Below are 20725 nucleotides of genomic sequence, written 5' to 3'. Positions count from 1 at the left end.
CAATATTATGGATTTGATCTGTAAAAAGTAAAACTAAGACCTAATACCTGTAAGCTCTAGGATTATATGATCTTAAAATAAAGTGTCATATATTTAGCAGATAAAATAAAGTTTCCAAATTTTAGGCTAGCCAACAGGTAGTCAAAAAAGTGATCCGATTTTTAGTTTTGTTTTCATGTATGTATACTATAGATTGAATACACATTTTAGATAAATTTAAATATAATTAAGTTTAAACATCATTGAGAATTTTGATTATAATAAAGAATAAATCCAAGAAAATTATTGAAATGATCAACTCTCATCAAAATATGTCATCTTGATTCACCTTGAAAAAAAATTATATTGCTAAGAGACTAATGTAACAAGGTCTATAGGTTCATGCAGAATTTTTACTTTTTATTGTTAAAGTAACTTAAAACTAGTATACCACTTCTTTTCAGCTTCTTATTCAAATGACTGTATTTAAAATGCTCATGTATGTGTGTTTGGGTGGTTTGATATACAGAGGAATCTGTATTAATCCCATGGATAATTGTTTGTATGCGTTAATTTTGTGTTCTATTAAAAATAAAAATTAAAAAAAAAAAACTTTTAAACCTTCCTTCTATGCCCACTTTATTGTTACCCTTGATTTAAAAGTACAAAATTTATTATTTCTATATCATTAAAATATACATTTAAAAGTAACACTTTTCATAATATTTATTCTTCAGAAAAGATAAAGCAGACTAAAAATACTAAGAAAAATTGAAATAAAATTTGAAATAAATAGTCTTATATGCTTGCTTGATATGTTACAAAAAGATATTATAATAACTTTATTGGGTGCATTGGAAAGAGTAAAAGAAGATTATTTCATTCATGGACATTTTTTCCTTACGTTTTTAAGAAAAAGTATTACACTTAGTATAATTTTTTATTATAGAAATACTAACTGTAAATGAAACCACATGTGTTTCCCTGGCTTTAATGTTAATTTCACTTTGCCAAACGTGACAAAAATTGAAACTGAAACGTTTGGGGCAAGATGAGATAGAATTGAGGTGCTCGGCTGGGTGCGGTGGCTCAAGCCTGTAATCCCAGCACTTTGGGAGGCCAAGACCGGCGGATCACGAGGTCAGAAGATCGATACCATCCTGGCTAACAGGGTGAAACCCCGTCTATACTAAAAAATACAAAAAACTAGACGGGCGACTTGGCGGGGGTCTGCAGTTCCAGCTACTCGGGAGACCGAGGCAGGAGAATGGCGTGAACCCGGGAGGCGGAGCTTGCAGTGAGCTGAGATCCGGCCGCTGCACTCCAGCCTGGGCCACAGAGCGAGACTCTGCCTCAAAAAAAAAAAAAAAAAAAAAGAATTAAGGTGCTCAAAAAGCATAAGACATGAAGATCAAAAAGTATTTTACTGCAAGCTCATTTTTATAAAATGTGAAAGAAAAAATACATTAGAAAGGAATGGTAATAAAAGTGAAGGTACCCTTGCAAGCTTGTTCTCAGTGGTATTTACTTTTTAAATTCAGTTTGGTGCAATTCAACCTTAAAAAAAAATCTTTGCTTTTTTAAAGTATTTGCCGTTTTAAAGTATTAAGGAAATGAATGTTTAATATAATTTTACAAGAAGATTTGTTTGAAGTAATCTGACCAACTCTACTCCTCAAAGCTCTACTGTGCTAACAATTGAGACTTCATTCGTGGCTGTAGAATCAGTCCATCTACTAGGTTCCAGAGGTTGCCTTGAATCATTCAGAAGGAATTAAGAAATCCTAGGTTACTATCTTAGGTTGAACTACTAGGTCATTCTTAAAGACACTGGGGCACTGCTTATACTCTGATCTTAGTAATTGGGTTTAGGCCTTGTTTTGTTGTCAGTCCTTTAGTTATAGAAGAGAATACCTTATTTATTTTCCTACTTTTAAAATCTGTTCAGGACCTCGTTCTACCTGAACTGTATTTCTAAGTAATGACTCTCAACTCTGAACTAATGACATCTGACTTAAGTCCTCCTACGTGAAAAATGTCCTTAATGTTAAACCTAAGCTTGTCTGTTTGTTGCTGCACCGAATGTTACGTTACAGCGAATAACAGAGCCCACATTTCTCTCCTGCCAGCCACATATTTAACTCTTCCTACACCTTTTTCTTGCTATCTATACAGAGCAAGACCTTTCTTCTATCACCATGCACTCTAGAAATCATGATGTACTCCCAGGCCATGGGGTATCTGTGCCTGTTTTAATTTTCTACTTGCAATGTCTGCTTTTTATTGTTCTGAAATTTGTAATCAAGAGTAAGTTCTCAAGGGAACTTTGTATAGTTACTGACCCAAAGAATCTTAATACACACTTCATGTATGCACGTATGTATATTAAAGGGGTAGAACTAGTACGAGGTGGACAATAATGTAAATCATGAATAACACAAAAAAGTTTTATATTAAGTGTTACAAAAGAGATAACATTTTATGGGTGTTTAAAGGAAGAAGTCATATGGAAGAAGGCATGATGTGACAGAATGTCTCAGGTAGCAATTTCATAACCAGCTCATAAAAATCAATACCTGTAGAGTGGATTTTAGAATTTTCTTTGCTGATATTGATAAATAAAAAGCCAGAGTAACTGTGTCTGAATCTCTGCACTGTGTGGTCTTTTACAAGTAATAACACTGCTTTGCTTGATTTTCCTCATCCAAAAAAGAGGATTTATCACAGAGTGTTAGAGGATCAAATTAGTTACTGTAATAATTAGTTTTTTAACAAAGTTAAACATTTCCTGGCATGAGGAAATGCCAGGAAATTTGGCACTTAACTTTATTAGTAGTAATAATTAGTAATTATTACTGTCATCATCACCAGGATAGTCATTTTTATTATCATCATCATCTTATTAAAGAAAATGGTAAAAATAAGACAATCGGAGGCAAGTAGTATGACACATATTGGATAGAATGAAGGTAATTCTGCTTATATGTTATTATTAATTTTAGTTTGCTTTAAAAAATTGAATTTGGTTTGAAAAGAGATACAAAAGATTTAAAAATGGTATAATGTAGTATATTACAAATAATTCCCATTAGCAATAATAAAGTTAATGCCAAATTGCCTGGGTCTCATTAATCCATTAATTTTTCTTCCTATTTGTTAGAAATGAAGAGGCAGACATATGACTGAGGAAAATGAATTTTTCAGAGTCATCTGCTACATTTTGTCATGATTAGCCTCAAAGTTTATTTGGTGTGATGAAATATAAATAATGAGTTTTGTCAATGGAATGGAATCATCCTCTGAGAAATTAAATTTTCACCCTCTTTGTGGTAAACATATTAGTAATTCCATCCAAAGGTTTTCTGTTGAAAAAAAAACAAAAAGGTCTTAGGAAGCAGAAAAAATGAAAAATTGAATAACCATGAGTACTTTGAAGAGAAATAAGGAATTGTTTAAATGTAATTTAAATATTTGATCAAGGATCTAAAATGATAAGAACTGCAGTTTACAAAGTTTATGTTGAACTAAGTAAAGTTGGTTTTTGGACATTTTTGATAAACATTTGAGGACTTAGATAGTAAAGGGTAAATGGAATTTGTAGCATTCCTTAAGGCATGTTAAGCAAAAGAGTATATTTGTGCATTTGTGCTTCCATAACAAATACCTGAGACTGGGTAACGTGCAAAGAACAGAATTTTTTTTTCTCATACTCATGGAGTCTCAAAGTCCAAGGTAAGGTACTGGAAGCTTTGGTGTCTGGTGAGGGCCCAGGCTCTGCTTCCAAAGGCACCTTATTGCTGCATCCTCACAGGGCAGAAAGTGGAAACAGGGCCTACCTAGTTTCCTCTAGTCCTTTTATAAAGCTGACTATATATACGACCATGGAGCCCTCATGGCTTAATCACCTCCTAAAGGCCCCATCTCTTAATACTGTTTCATTGGGCATTCAGGTTTAGCCTGAAATTTGGAGGGGACACAAGCATTCAAGCCATAGCAGAAAATAACAGATAAAACTTCCATAGGGTCATATAGTGTATTTCTTAACTCCTGCAAAACTTTATGTGTCTTTCTTATTAGTTATTTTTTACCTGAGTCCATTCCCTACACTTTTGATTGATTATGTGGCCCTTGGGTAAAGATTATTTCCCTTTGCATTTTTCATAAGAGAAATGCTCTGGAAAGATTTGGCCTATCTTCACATTTAAAAGTACATCTACTTTACAATACCCAATCTCATACGTATCATTAAAATAATACAGTCTAAAAGTTTGGGTTATTTTAATAGATATAACTAGAACTCTCAGACAAAAAAGAAAGCAAGAAAAGCTTACTGGTTACTGAGCAATTATAATTATGCCCAGTTATTGAGCAACATATATTAACTTTGTCTTATTTTATCACAACAGGAATTAATATCGATTTTAAATATGTGAAAATAGTCTTATATACAATATATTGTCCAAGCTTCCATATCTAGAAATTTCACTGATTTTTTTTAATTAAAAGCTTAGTCCTAAACTAGCAAACTGGCTTAGTAATGTTTTTGATTTGGAGAGAAAATATTCAGATTAGCAGTTATACATGAATATTAAAAATCAACGAGGAAGGGTCTACCTATTGATAGCAAGTGGGCTCAGAAACTACTATATACAGAATTCCCCAAAACAGTGAGCTTTTCTCATTTAATAAGGATATAAATGATATTTTTCTATTCTAATAGAATAGTTACAGGCCACACATATACACAAGATGAGATAAATATCAGACAGTATATTTAAGTATGAATTCATTGATCCGATTTTAAGAATGTTGAGTAAATTTCCAACTATCTTGCAACATTATTGTTTAAATATTATTTTGCTGACATGTGTGTTTACTTCTATTATAGCTGAATGTCATTTGGGGAAATTTGAAAATAGTGAATAAAGTTAAAGGAAAGTAAACTTTTAAGAATGGAGATTTGAAGTTTGCTTTTGACTTAGAAAATTTTGTTTTATTAAAATTTACACATGAAAGAGCATTAATATAGACTATATAGTAAAATATATCAGTGATGTTAACATTTTATTTTGGGGATGCAAGTTCTTTTGTCTACTGTCTCTCAATTCACCTTAAACAACATGCAAAAAGTACACTATCAAACTCCTTCTTAAAACTACTCAGAATATTATCAGCAGTGGCTTTCCTAATTTAGATTATTTTGTTTTATAAAATCTACAGCTATATCATATTGCAACATTGCAAAATTAAGTTTTTGACAACATTATTGAGGTGTATTTATATAACATATAATTCACATTTACATTGTAAATACATTAATACATGATTTTTAGTAAATGTATAGTTTTGTGCATATATCACCAAAATGCAGTTTTAGAATATTCTCGTCACCCCTAAATTGTTCCCTGAACCCTTCTGGAGTTAATACCTACTCCCACACTGAGCCCTAGGCAACCACTGAACTCTTGCCTTCACAAATTTGCCTTTTGTGGACATTTTATATGAATGGAATCATACAATATTCAATCTGTTGAATCTGGTGCCTTTCATTTGGCATAATGCTTTGGAGGCACATCCATGTTGTAGCATATATCAATAGTGTATTCCTCTTACTTCTGAATAGTATTCTGCAAGTACATGTCATATTTATCAATTTACCAGTTGATAAATAATTTTATTCTTTCAATGTTGTATCTTTTATAAATAATGATGCTATGAATATAAGCTATTTATAAATATATATAATTTATTTTCTAAGATTGCTAGATGTAGAATGACTGGGTCATTTTTTTTTTTTTAACTTTTTAAGTAGTTGTGAAACTTTTTCAAAATGACTACCATTTTGCATCTCCACCAGTGAAAGGTTTTTAGTTTTGCTTTCCTATGATAGTCAAAGTTTTTTCTCCTCTTAGTCATTCTAATGGGTGTAAAGTTACCATTTTACATTTAATCACCTCCTAAAGGCCCCATCTCTTAATACTGTTTCATTGGGCATTTACTGTTTCTTTTTGTTTTCTTGTATGAGTTACAATTATTTTCCAGTATCTCTTAATTTCAGCCTGAAGAACAACATTTAGTATTTCCTGTAAAGTCAGCATGCACCAACAAAACCCATTTATTCTTTCAGATTTGCTAAAATATATTTTCTAAGATATACAGTTTTTAACAAAAGTTACAAGACATGCAAAAAAAATTAAAGAAAAGAAAAAGGAAAGTTTGACCCCTATGACAGATAAAAACATCAGACAATAGAATTGTCTATTAGAGAAACCACGTATTGAATTTAGAAGATAAAGACATCAATGTAGCTATTGTTAATACATTCAAAGAGCCAAAAGAAACCACAGTTAAAGAAAGGTATAATTATAATGTACTACCAAATTGAGATCAATAAAGATAAATTTCAAAAAAGAATAAGTAGAAATTCTGAAGTTGATAAATATAATAATGAATGAAAATTTACTACGGGACTTCATGAATAGCTTTGAACTGACAGAAGAAAGAATTCATGAACTGGAAGATAGATTGATATTGATTATACAGTCTAAGAACACAGAAAAAATGAATGAAGATAAATGAACAAACGATCAGGAAAATGTGGACGCCATTAAGTGTACCAACATGCACAATAAGAATAGCAGGAGAGAAGAGAAAGAAAGGAAGAAACACAAATAGACACAGCACAGTAAAAATGCTGAGAATCAAAGATAAGAAGTAAAACCTGAAAGAAGCATGAGTAAAATGACTAATCACAAAGGAAGACACAAAACATTAACAGCTAGCTTTCATCAAAAACAAAGAACACAATGGAGAGGAATAACACATTTAAAATGTTCAAAGGGGTCAAAAAAGAGACTCAACAAAGAACTCTGTATTCAAAAAAGCTTCTTCAAAAAAAAAAAAAAAAAAAAAAGATGAATTAAAGACATTCCCAGAAAAACAAAAACCGAAAGAATAAATGGGTTTTGTTGGTGCATGCTGACTTTACAGGAAATACTAAATGTTTTTCTTCAGGCAGAAATTAAGAGACACTGGAAAATAATTTTAACTTATACAAGAAAACAAAAAGAAACAGTGAATGTAATTATATAATTGCAGAGGACAAAATAAATGCAGATTTTTTCGAGCAACTGTTGTATAGAATAATATGCATATGATACATTATTGAGCATATAACATATAGAAAAGTAATATATTGCACAATAACACCACAGAAATTGGGTTGGAGCAAAGCTATCTTGGGGTAAATTATCTAACACTCATGGTGACTTGAATCTCCAGAAACAAATGAAAAGAGCCAGAATGATAAGATTAACGTAACAACAGTTGTCAATGTACAGTTCCTTTCTTAAATTATATTCTTTAAGAAATATAAAATTGCAGAAAATAATAACTATAACAATGTATTGTTGGGTTTGTAATATTTAAATATATAATAACATGTATAGAATGTCCCATCCAATGGCAGAACTTTAACCAGGACAGACCAAATACTAGGACATAAAGCAAATCTCTAAATTTAAAAGAATAGAAATAGTGTAAAATACGTTCCAAACACTGTCTGAGACCATTTTGTGTTGCTGTAACAGAATACTGAGTCTGGGTAATTTGAAAGAACAGACATTTATTGGTCTGGTGGAAACCTGGTCTCCACTTCCAAGATGACTCCTTGAATGCTGCATCTTCTGGAGGGAAGGAACAGCATTCCTCACTAGGCAAAAGAATGGAAGAGGGGGAATCCATTGGCCAAAATCTTTTTTTTATGGCTGCATTAATCCATTCAAGGTAGAGTTTTCATGACCTAAACAGTTCACATTTGGTCCCATCTCCCAACACTGTTGGATTGGGGATTAAGCTTCTCACACTTGAATTTAGAGGGGATGGAAACATTCATATCATAATAAACACTATTAATAAAATCAGATATGAAAAAGGGGAAATTACTCCTAATCTTACAGCAATAAAAAATATTCTAAAGAAATGTTATTAAAAATTGTATTCCAATGTATTAGACAACCTAAATGGGCAAATTTTTAAAAATATGTAAACAACCAGAACTGACAGAAGAAGTAAATGATCTGAATAGACCTGTAAGTAAAGAGATTAAATTAGTTATCAAAAAATACCAAAAAAGCCTAGCACCAGATTTCTTTAGCTAATTCTATCAAATATCATCATGTATCATTTAACAAGGAGACATTTTGAGAAATGTATTGCTAGACAATTTCATTGTTCTGCAAACATTACAGAGTATCTGTACTGACATAGATGGTATAGCCTACTACACACCTAAGCTATGTTGTATAGCTTATTGTTCCTGGGCTACAAACCTGTATAGTGTTTTAGTCTACTCTAGGCAATTGTGAAACAATTATATATATATATATATACATAATGTAATATATATGCATTTATATATTATATATAATATATGTATTTATATATTAATATATAATATTTTATTTTTCTCAGGACATCTTGGAGATGTCCAAGATCAAAGTTCCAGGAGGTGGTCTGCTGGAAATTATAATCTACATATAATTATATATAATCTATATATTTATATATAATATATAATATGTTACATATTATATATAGTTTATATATATAATTTTTAAATAAATTTAGTGTACTAAATTTATAAAAAACTAAAATAATTGTGTTACAACAGTTAGAGGGCTACAAAGTCATTAGGTGATAGGAATTCCTCCACTCCATTATAATCTCATGGGCTGTATATGTGATCTGTCATTGAATAAAACATTGTTATGCAACACATAATTGTACTTAAAGAGAAACTACATCAATTCTTCACAAACTTCAGAAAAATAAGAGAGAGGGGAGCACTTTCCAATTCATTCTATGAAGCTAATATTACCTGGATACCAAAACCAGAGAAGACATCACAAGAAAAGAAAATTACAAACCAATGTGTGCTATTAATTGGACACAAGACCCTTTCCAAAATATCTGCAAACCTAATTGAGCAACACATGAAAAGAATTATAAACCATGACCAAGGGTTGACATGGTATGTTTCTCTTCATCTCTTCATTTTTAAGCTGCCTAAATCTTTATATTTCCATTGGTTTGGTAGACAACATAGACCAGGTTCTCAGGGTTTTTTTTTTTTTTTTCTTTTTTCTCAACCATTCCAATAATCTGTCTTTTAATTGATATGTTTAGACAATTCTCCTTAATCTGATTAGTGATGTAGGTAATTTTATCAGCTGGCCCTTGATTCTAATACCCCAATGCTAAATTAAACATGATTTCCTGTTTGGCTCAAAGTCTCTTCAGTCTTCATGTGTATAATATTCAACATTTTTATTTACAGCTGATTCTCATTAAAATATTTAGGGATCATTGTTATTCCTTGAAATATGTGAGCTTGCTGCAAATTGATTTTGATGTTAAGGAATAGAGAGAAAAAAATACTTTTTTTCTATGTAAAAAACTTCCATCAAAATGCACAAATACATGTATTTTCCAACTATTTTCTCAAAATTTGTTGTAACCCTTGTGACATACATATCTATATGAAAGCCACATATGCTGTACCAATTTTGTAAAGCATGTTCTGTGTCTCAATATTTTATTTGATTTAGACAATGCATAATCACATTGACAACTGCATGTATTTCAAAATTAGATTGCTCTAACTCACTATAGAGATAGCTCTACCATTGATGAGGAAAGAAATTCCCAGGAAGTACTACAACAGAGTTGCAGAACAGTTAACCGGTTTGAAATGGTTCAATTCCTTACAATTGACACACTTTTAGAATGAAGGTTTAGAGCTCTGCATTTTGCAAAGTTTTCAACTCCTGCTCTTGTCTCTTTAATTTTCAAAATTCTGAAGTATTAAAAGTGCTTACTTGTCAATGTTTGGCTCCTGGCTTCCAAAGCAAAGAAATCTGTCCTCTGCTTACTGCATCAATGTTTTATATACTCAGCTTTTGAATCTCCCGGGCCACAGTAACCATTTACCATACCAAGGGCAGTGTAAATGGTTACATTTACATGTATAATAGCTACCAGGTATATGTGTCACTTTCAGAAAAGCAAAATAAAATCAATAACAAAGGCAACCAAACAAATGTTTCCGCTGCAGAACTGGACATCCTCAGATATAAAATGGTAGTCCCTCAGCTCTGAGGTATAGATTGGGGTGTGGGAATAATTAATACAGACTCTACCCCACACTCTCTTGGTTATAACAGATAATGCATAGATTATATAGAAATTAAAGTTCTGTATTTTTTGAAATTAGAAACATGAACCTTGTTATTAACTATTTCCACAGTTTTCTCTGTTAAGCAGAGTGAAGCATTTTCCTTTATCACATGCTTTTCTCCAAAACTTCAGCTAGTTTATCTGAAGCATGTTTTAAATTTAGAAAACATTTTATCTGACTAAAAATCATTTTTTTCTCTATTTATATGGAAACATCATTTGCATAGACAATACTCATATGTTTAGCTAAAAATATATAAGCTTGTTGAGACTTAACAAATTTCATTTAAATATTAATCTAAATTTCAAAATCTTGTTCTGTGGTAGACACTATATTCCAGCTCTTAGTGTATATTTAATAAAAGGAAAATCTGGGTGCAGTAGCTCATGCCTGTAATCCCAGCACTTTCAGAGGGCAAAGCAGGAGAATGGCTGGTGGTCAGAAGTTCAAGACCAGCCTGGGCAACATGGCGAGGGCCTCATCTCTATGTAAAACTTAAAAATAGAACAATTAAGCAAGCGTGGCAGGGTGGCATGCATGCATAGTCCCAGCTACTCCAGAGGCTAAGGGAGAAAGATTGCTTGAGTGCAGGAGGTCGAGGGTGCAGTGAACTATACCATTGCTGTACTCCAGCCTGAAGGCAGAGCAAGGCCCTGTCTCAAAAAAAAAAAAAAAAAAAAAACCAAAGACTTAATTTAAAAATTCATATTTTTTATATAAAGAAAAATGTGCCCCTAAGCCTAATGTACTCAGCCTTCAGATCAGTTAGCTTGTATGACTTCCTGAACATCTTTCTTTGTCTCCTCAGTCAGTACCTCTTTATTAAGGGAAAACGGTCCTGGAACCTAACTTGCTAAATGTACTGTAGTTTCTAAATTGTGAGTTTTTTTAAGTCCTAATGTACCCCAAGTATTTCAACTCTGGAGACCCTCAAAAACTGTATTCTCAGGTCCTTGTTAGTGTTTCACAGCTGAGACAATGCTACGAACAAATTTTCAAGTGCTGATGAGAACTGGCATAGATAATTAATGTTTCACAGAACCAGTAGTCTTAACTCCTCACCACTAATATCTTTATTTTTTCAATACCTTAAGGCTTGCATATTTCTCTACTAGGTTCCGGATAAATCAGTCTCCTTCAACTGAGCTACAGAAATACTAGTCCTCTGGGTTCTGCTTCTCACCATGAGCAGAACCTCTGTGCTACTGTGCCATAGCTGTGGGAAGGTAAGGCCAATTATTAGTCCTAGAGTGATGGCAGGAACTGGGGGCAGAGCCATAGCCCCCATAATCTCAACTTTGACTTCTGAGCCTGAAACATCTATCATACATAGAAGAGGGAGCTGTAGGGTTGGTGATTGGAGCTCCAGCATTTTCAGCTCAATACACCTGGGTTACAGAGTCAGGCTTATCAGTGAAAGCTGGGTGAGGGAAGGAAGCCAATTTTCTAGCTGTGCCCTCCAGGAATACAGCTTCCACAATACAAATTCTTGCAGATGCGGTGAAAGATACCGTTGTCCTGCAGTTCCTAGTATGGAATTATAGTCCTATGGTTGAGATTGGGGGAAAGAGATCCCCTGTTTTCATGGCAACATTCACTTGTAGTGGAACATCTGTAACACAAGAAGCTGGGTAGAGGGAAATGAGAGCTCCTCTGGCTCAAATTTCATTGACTGCAGCTGTTCTTACCAAGATTTTGTACATTTCCTGGGGGGAGGTGGGGGCGGCGGGGAGGAAATGCTTTTTGACTTGCTGTCTGCGCCAGGTCAAATTTCAGTCATTTTAAAATGATGTTGCTTATAGTTTTCTTCCACTAAATGGTCATATTGAACAGGTAAGCTCCTCACCCAGTTGATTTTGACGTTCTACTATGCTTTCTTTCCTTAATATTGACAATTTGTGTTTCTCTCTCTCTCTCTCTCTCTCTCTCTCTCTCCCTGCTCTCTGTCTCTCTCTCCAGTGCTTTTAGGGAATTGTCAATTTTACTATTTTCAGAATACAAGTTATATTTCCTTGTTGCATTTTCCTGTTATTTTGTATTTCATTTATTTCAAATTTTTAAATTATTACCTGTATTGTATTTACAAAGTTAAAATTTGCTGGTTCTTCTAAAACTTCATTAGTTTGAATACATTGGGATATTTTAATTTTTTGCTATTGATTTCTAATTTAATAGCATTTGAGCAAAATGCATGTAGGTATTCAGTGCATTGGATTTTATTTTGATATGTTTTATAAACTAGGATATAGGCTATTTTGGTGAAAGTTCTGTGTTCACTTGAAAATAAGGTATATCATGAATTGTTTTTTAGAGTGTTTGAAAAATGTAACCTAGGTCATGTATTGGTTGATAACATTGTCAAAATGTTCTACAGTCTTAAAATTTGCTTCATCAGTTACTTACAAAGAATGCTAAAATTTCTAACTGTAATTGTGACCTTTACTTTTTCTTCCTTTGATTGTGTAAATTGTGTTTCATATAAAATTTACCTTTACTATTTGTTTCATAAATACATTTAAAATTGTTGAATCATCCTAATGAACTTACCATGACTTTCATTATAAAATGCCCTCTTTTATTAATAACATCTCTTATTTTATTTAGGTCCTTATTTTAAACAACATAGCATATCAATTTTCATGGTGTATCTTTTCAATTACTTTGCGTCTGTATATTTAAACTGGATTTTAATAATGTTTTATAAATATGTGGGTCTTGCTTTTAATAAAATATTTTTAGCTAGTCTGATAACCTCTTCCTTTTACTTAGGGTAGATATGCTATCTATATCTAACATAATTACTAACATTATTTAGTTTAAGTGTGCCATTTTATGTCTTTTCTGTTTTTTCATAAGTTTTAATCCTTTTTTTTTTTTTTTTCTTGCCTATTTTGGACAAAGACAATATCTGTATGGGGTGTGTGTGTGTGTGTGTGTGTGTGTGTGTGTGTGTGTGTATGTATGTCTTTGGTACCTAGATAGGGATTCTAAATAATTCAGTTAAATCAGAGATTAGGTTTGAAGATGATTAGTTAGTTGCAAATTTAAAAAACTCAGTTCACCTTTGATTTATCTTTTTTCCTGGGCCGTGACCCTCTTGATCTTTTGATGGGGTCCTTGGCAATTTACTTCTGTGCGCTGAAAATCTTGAATATAATTTCACTCCTTGGAGATTTTTGTCTTAGTTTTTTTACCTTTTTTTTTAATCTTAGTTTTCATTCTTATAGCTTGGAAACCTAGAAAATGTACTGTAGTGGAGGCCAGCTGTATCTTCTTTTTTTTTTTTTTTTTTTTTTTTTTTTTTTGAGACGGAGTCTCGCTCTGTCGCCCAGGCTGGAGTGCAGTGGCCGGATCTCAGCTCACTGCAAGCTCCGCCTCCCGGGTTTACGCCATTCTCCTGCCTCAGCCTCAGGAGTAGCTGGGACTACAGGCGCCCGCCACCTCGCCCGGCTAGTTTTTTGTATTTTTTAGTAGAGACGGGGTTTCACCGTGTTAGCCAGGATGGTCTCGATCTCCTGACCTCGTGATCCGCCCGTCTCGACCTCCCAAAGTGCTGAGATTACAGGCTTGAGCCACCGCGCCCGGCACCAGCTGTATCTTTCAGAGAAGTCTTTTCTCTCTGCTCATGAAGATATTTTCTTTAAATATTACATATAGAAAAAATAAGCTATTGACATATAAAATATTTCTATAATTGCTCCTAGCAAAATTACATTATTTTATTAAAATTATCTCCTGAATACTGCTATATTATTATAGATTTCACTTTTATTCTTATTAATTGTCCATTTGCAAGTGTATAGGTTTACTAACTATCCTGAGACCAATGCACAATCTTTAAAACATAAACCAAATTTCAGCAAGGTTCAGAATGTACCTGTTTTTAAACTAGCCAGATTTACCTTATGGAATTGTTATTTTGCTTCCAATTTTAGCTTTTTATAGTCTATTTCATGGTTATTTCAGCAATACAATTGAAAATATCTTTTGACTTTTAAAAAATTGATTTACAGAGGAGTTAGTCAAGGTATCAAATTTTCCTAGTAGAATTTGCTGGTGGAAACAGGCACTTTATATTGCTTTTTTTTTTTTTTTAATCAACTTTCCAATACCATCTTTTTCTAGTTTGAATGCTCATAATTCACAAAATTTCAAAAGAATGAACTGATGAAAGACCAACAGCATCTGGCTTATTACCATCTCTACTCCTAAATCAGATTTTGTCTGCTAGCTTTTCTTTCTCTACATGGTTGTTTCATGTGACTGACAGAACAAACAATAGCAGGAGAAACAGGATTCTTTCCACCCATTGGACAGAATATTGGTTACATGCTGAGACAGCTACAGATGAGATAAATTTGAGTAGGGTAAAAAAGAATAAATATTAGTTAAATTATAGTTACCAAAGCATCAGCGGGGGAAACAGAACAAAATATCAGTAATAAATTTCTAGAAATTCAACCTTCGGGTTTTCACATTATGATCTAATAAAAAGAGAGCTAATTTTAAAAGTGTCTTCAAGTTTGAAGACAATATTTTATTAGTCATTTTTCTTTATAAATGTTGATTTTAAGAATTTTAAGATTATATATAGTGTAGATTTACATAATTTAATTAATTTAATACTATAATTATGTATAACGTTTTGTTTTTCATGGGGATTTTTTTTCAGTTCTTCATTTAATGAATGGTGTAAATAAATCTTTAATACATACAGCACTTTTTTCAATATATCTTTTAGCAAAAATAACATTTTTCCATAAAATTTTCCACATACATCTAAAATATAAAACCATAAATTGTATTTTTGATGTTCATGTATTTTATAGCATTTAGTTCTTGACAATGTCATCAGGAGGAACAATGATGCTATTCTAGTAGATGTAGCTTTAAAATCCTACTAGACACTTAAAATTTATCACTGTTAATTGATGTTTAAACACCCCTCTATACTTAAAATATTATTATGCTTTTCATCTATTCAATAGCAAATATTGGGTGAATCAATTAAACACATCTCCATGTTTAGCACATTGTAAAAATTTGAAAACGTTATATATAATAAAGGAAAAAGATAAACTTAAATTGTAATCTTCATCCATTCTCATACCATACTCTAATGTTTTATACTCAATTTAGTTCTTACTTATTAAGGCCAGAGAAATATGTTGAAAATATGTAAACCATTGAGTAGTTACCACAGTGAAGTATCCATTGCAAATTGTTCCATTAGCATTTGGGAAAAAGTATCACAATACATATCTTTATTTTTCAATTATAATTTTTAATTCCTATTTTTTTAATTTCCATTATGTGCACAACATCTAGTGTAGATAAATATATTAATAAGATTTATTTCTATTTACAATTATATAATTTTCCAAAATATGTTTATGTGAATATATAGAAACTTTGGCAAAGACGGTTAGCTTTTTTCTTGGCAGTTATATTAGGTTGTTGCAAAAGTAACTGTGTTTTTGCCATAACTTTTAATGACAAAGTCTTTAGTATAAAAATGATAATAGTCATAGGGGAATTTGGGCCAAGATGACACATAGCATCCTTATCAATTTTAAAGTTTCATAATCTTTATTTTATAAATATTCTTATTTAATAGGTATTATTAAATCAATTTTACCCAAATACTCTAAAGCCATAGACAAATAAAATTACTTTTTTGCCATAAAAATTAAAGTAATGCAACAGTGTATTAAAATATATTTTTCCATATTTGCATTCCATATTATTATACACATTATTTTAAGTGGTGTTGCATTTTTATGATTCTCACAAATATCTTAGGAAGAAAAAAAATTTCTCCAATTTACAGATGACAAAATGGCCTGAAAGAGATGAGTTTTTCAGTAAATAATAATAGTAAATACAGGTTTTTAGATTTGAAACCATTTAGGAATTCTCACAGTCTGGTATTGTGCTACATTACATTTAATTAAAAAAAAAATCTAAGTACCTTTATTTTTCACTGATGTAGAGGCATTGTGAATAAAGCACCAGATTAATGACAGTTTGCGACAGAAACAATCACTTTATCAACAGTATTTTTTTAAGTGGCATAAGAAAAAACAATTCAATCATAGCAGCACTTAATGTTATCTAATGGTAACTGCTTCTTCCACATTTCCATTTTGAAAATTATGGTATTTATAAGACTTTTTGTCTTTGGCTCTTTTATTTCAGGAGATTTGAGGAGAAGCAAGCTATTTACTTTCATCCATTTACAGTAGACGATTTATTTTAAGGATCGTTTCTGGGAAGATGATTATAATTCTAATTAAATAGCTTGTCAGGAAAGCATTTGCCTTAACAGATCTGTTGTCATCATAATATCACCCAGATGTAAAACTGGCATGCTGATATATTTGACCTGCATTTTTACTGCTACCACATTTCCTTCTTTCTTTGTTTAGTCTCCGTCAAGTTTGTAATCAAAGAGCACAGCTCTATTACAGAAATACTTTTATCTGGAAGGAATAATTATACTATATTTGAATGATCAAAAACTCAGAAAAATAAGCAGTAATATTTAAAGAAAAGTACAATTTAAACCAAGATCTCATTAGAAAGCCAGGCTTTTTATTAGTGATAATCAACAGTTCTGGTGTTAATATTGTTAATTAAAGGGGTCTAATTGATTCCAGATAACCTCATCATTATTCAAATATGTAGCTAACAGAATGGTTGAATTTTATCTTCTGAAGTGGTTGTTTTATACACTTAATGTTTCCTTTTTTATACTAAAATTTGAACAAAAAATGAATATATTAAAGTTCCAATATAAGACATTCTTGTTTTCCACCTCAATCCTAAACCACTCGTAGGTAATACTAAAACAAAAAGAGAAAATGCTCAGATGTGCCACACAGATATCAAATTTTAATATTGATAAATTTGACACTACTAGATTTCCTATAGCTATACCCTCGATGTGAATATTCAAAATCAAAGTGTCTTAGAATTCTGAGGTACTTCACAAAATAAACCTGCCTCTCAAAAGAAGGAGCAAAGCAGAATGAATATTTACTATAAGGAACGTTATAAACACATCATGGGTAATGGGACACACATTCCATCAGGCATTTATCCTTTGAGTCACAAACAATCCAGTTACACTTTTTTTTCTGCCTTATTTATTTATTTATGCTGATCCTCTCCCTCCTCCCACCCTCAATAATTACAATCTTTAAGTTATTTTACAATGTACAATTAAGTTATTACTGACTATAGTCATCCTACTCTGCTATCAAATTGAAGGTCTGATTCATTCTTTCTTTTTTTTATTTTTGTACTCATTAATCATCCCAACCTCCTCGCCACTGCCCCCTACTACCCTTCTCAGTCTCTAGTAACCATCCCTCTACTCTCTATGTCCATGAGTTTCAATTATTTTGATTTTTAGATCCCACTAATAAGTGAGAATATGCAATGTTTGCCTTTCTGTGCCTGGCTTATTTCCCTCAATATAATGACCTCCAGTTCCATCCATGTTGTTGCAAATGACTGGATCTCATTCTCTTTTATGGATGAATAGTAATCCATTGAGTATATGTACCACATTTTCCTTATCCTTTCATCTGTTGATGAACACTTAGAGAAATCTTGTAAGTTAAGCTTAAAAAAGAGAGAGAAAAAAACATTTGGAAATGTTCCACATCTATGTTTTCTTAAAACTCTTAGAAAACATCACTAAAAATAAACTGTCTTAATGATAAAATTATATGGCAAAAATGTAGAGATAGCATCTACTTAGTAAGAAAACTTTGGCTATACTTGTCTCATTACCATGACCAAATTAGAATTTTCATCGTCACCCACATCACAATAGTCGCCATTAAATACTACCACAGTAGAGCATAGTTCCCTGATCAATGTGATTACAAGGGATTAAATTCAAGGGATACCTTTAATAATTTTAAAAGTGAAAGAAACAACATATATATTACTTGGAGATATTATAGTCTACGAGAGAGGAAAACCAGCAGATTTAACAGATACAACTCTAGTCTTAATCTTAAAAGAAAGAATCAGTAGAGATCCTGGGAGATATAGCAAAATTAGGGAGACAGGAAGAACATAATTTTTATGAGAAGACAGAATATTTATATATATATATATATATATAAATAGAAAATAGTTTTTAAAAAATTTAAGTGACGTCTCCACAACATTTAAAACAAAAGAACACTTAGAAAAGTAGCTAGCATGTAGAAGAAGTTGTTATGGCCTGTTATACACAACATAGATCAACTGAGACTGTGAGTGACTGAACTTATTGACTATTAATAGAATAATAAAAGATCTATGAACAGGAAACATAATAACAAGGTGACATGATTTCATACAGTTTGTGAAGAAAGAAAAAGTCAAGTATATTTTTGGTGAAAGTAAAATGTCTCAAGTATGACTTTTTCTATGTCTGTCACTAATTTGAGACTCTTGGTCATAGAAAAAGTTCTCTCTGTGAAAATAAAGTACGACATTTAATATATGCATATGTTCTTTATATAACTTTACATAAATAATTATAATTATGGCCATTTAACTTTCAGGATATACATCCCAAAAGAGCTCCATTTTGTTGTCATCTTCACAATCTTTTACATTCAAATATGCTTTTGCTAAATTATTTGATGTGATCTGAGACGTTGTATTAGAACCTATGCAAGCCATCATAATTTTAAGGTAGGAGCTCACATTATAATATTATAGCCCCTATAAAACACATTTCTATTTCTGCTCCTTTTGTGAAACTATGGTTTCCACAAAAATTGTAAAATTACTGAAATACATTTAACCTGCTCTTCAAAGGGTATCTTTTGTCTGGAACAAAAACTTAGTACTATGATATTGCATTAATTATCATAAAAATCTGAATAGAGATGTTCATCCCCTCTTAAAATGATGTTGAAAATTACTCTCAGATTTAATTTCTTTTTTTGGCTTTTATCCATTTATCTTATATACTATCATATGAAAAGATAGTTATGTTATTCTTTGTGTATATAATTTTTTTTCTCTATAGAAGCAGTCCCTTTCATGGTACATATTTCAATTATCTGCTGGTAATTTTTTCTTTTCACTCAAACAAAAAATTGCCTTTATGCAATCTTTACAATAATATTTTTAAAGACTTGATTGCTGAGTGCGGTGGCTCACGCCTGTAATCCCATTTGGGAGGCTGAGGCGGGAGGATCACCTGAGGTTGGGAGTTGGAGACCAGCCTGACGAACATGGAGAAACCCCATCTCTACTAAAAATACAAAATTAGCCAGGCGTGGTGGTGTATGCCTGTAATACCAGCTGCTTGGGAGGCTTAGGCAGGAGAATCGCTTGAATCTGGGAGGGGGAGATTGCAGTGAGCTGAGATAGCACCATTGCACTCCAGCCTGGGCAACAAGAGCGAAATTCCATCAAAAAAAAAAAAAAAGAAAGAAAGAAAGAAAAGAATAAAGGCTTCATCATCCCTGTTTCAATGGTCACTATTAAATTTATGCTCAAAATTAAGAAATATTTACAATTTATTTAACATCAGTATAATATTTTTTATAACATTTTATATGCAAAACAGAAAGCTTTCTTTTTCAGTTGGCATCTCAATTAACCAATGGCATTAAAGGGAGGGATGGATAGGTTTTCTAAATGTTATACAGACACCTCCCATGATTGAACTAATCGTTATTATTTGGTTCCCATAATGCATAAATTTACCCATTTATTTGGTTTCTGGAACAAACAAAAATAGTGAAAAAACAATAACTTACCCCAACCTCATCCAAATTCCCTAGTTTTGTTTTCACAGAGAAGAATGTTCTCATAATTCAGGTGTTCTCCTTTAAGATGAATAGAGATATTAATTTGATGAAGTGGTAATAATTATGCAGCATGGCTTCAATGCAGATGGGAAAATGAGGAGAGGGTTTCCCCTAATTGGGGACAGCCATTGAATTACTTTAATTGTCAATGTATCCTCTAAATTAGCAGGATAAGTATGTGAGCAGGACATAGTTCTTTTGTGATATCTTTATGACCCTTTATTTGGAGAGTGGATTGCTCCCTTTCAGAATTTCACAGCAGACACAGTTAATGGTCTACATTCTTTTTTTTTTTTGTATTTATTAACACAATCTGTGGTTTTTGTTAGCAATAAGCTAAGTTAAAGTAAAACAAAGAAGAAAATATGTAACTTATTTTATTATTATTTTCAACTGTTTGGTGAGTTGGTGATGAGATTTAAACTTTCTTTTAACTGGACGTCTAAGAAATCACAATTTATAATGTTTAATTGGCAGGCTTCCTTTTATCCATGTCCTTTATTTTTTGATAATACAGCTAATATACCCAATATCAGAGGAGAGATAAAGAAGATCTGGATTGATAAAACTTCTGATATGTTTCTGATATGTTGGACTGCCTATTTCTGTATTTTTTCCATGAAATAAATATTTGTCAATGTTGATGACATTGGATTTTTTTTTTTTTTTTTTTTTGAGA

Source organism: Mandrillus leucophaeus, unplaced genomic scaffold (assembly GCF_000951045.1).
Source record: "Mandrillus leucophaeus isolate KB7577 unplaced genomic scaffold, Mleu.le_1.0 Scaffold47, whole genome shotgun sequence".
Lineage (NCBI taxonomy): Eukaryota > Metazoa > Chordata > Mammalia > Primates > Cercopithecidae > Mandrillus > Mandrillus leucophaeus.
This window is presented reverse-complemented; position numbering follows the sequence as displayed.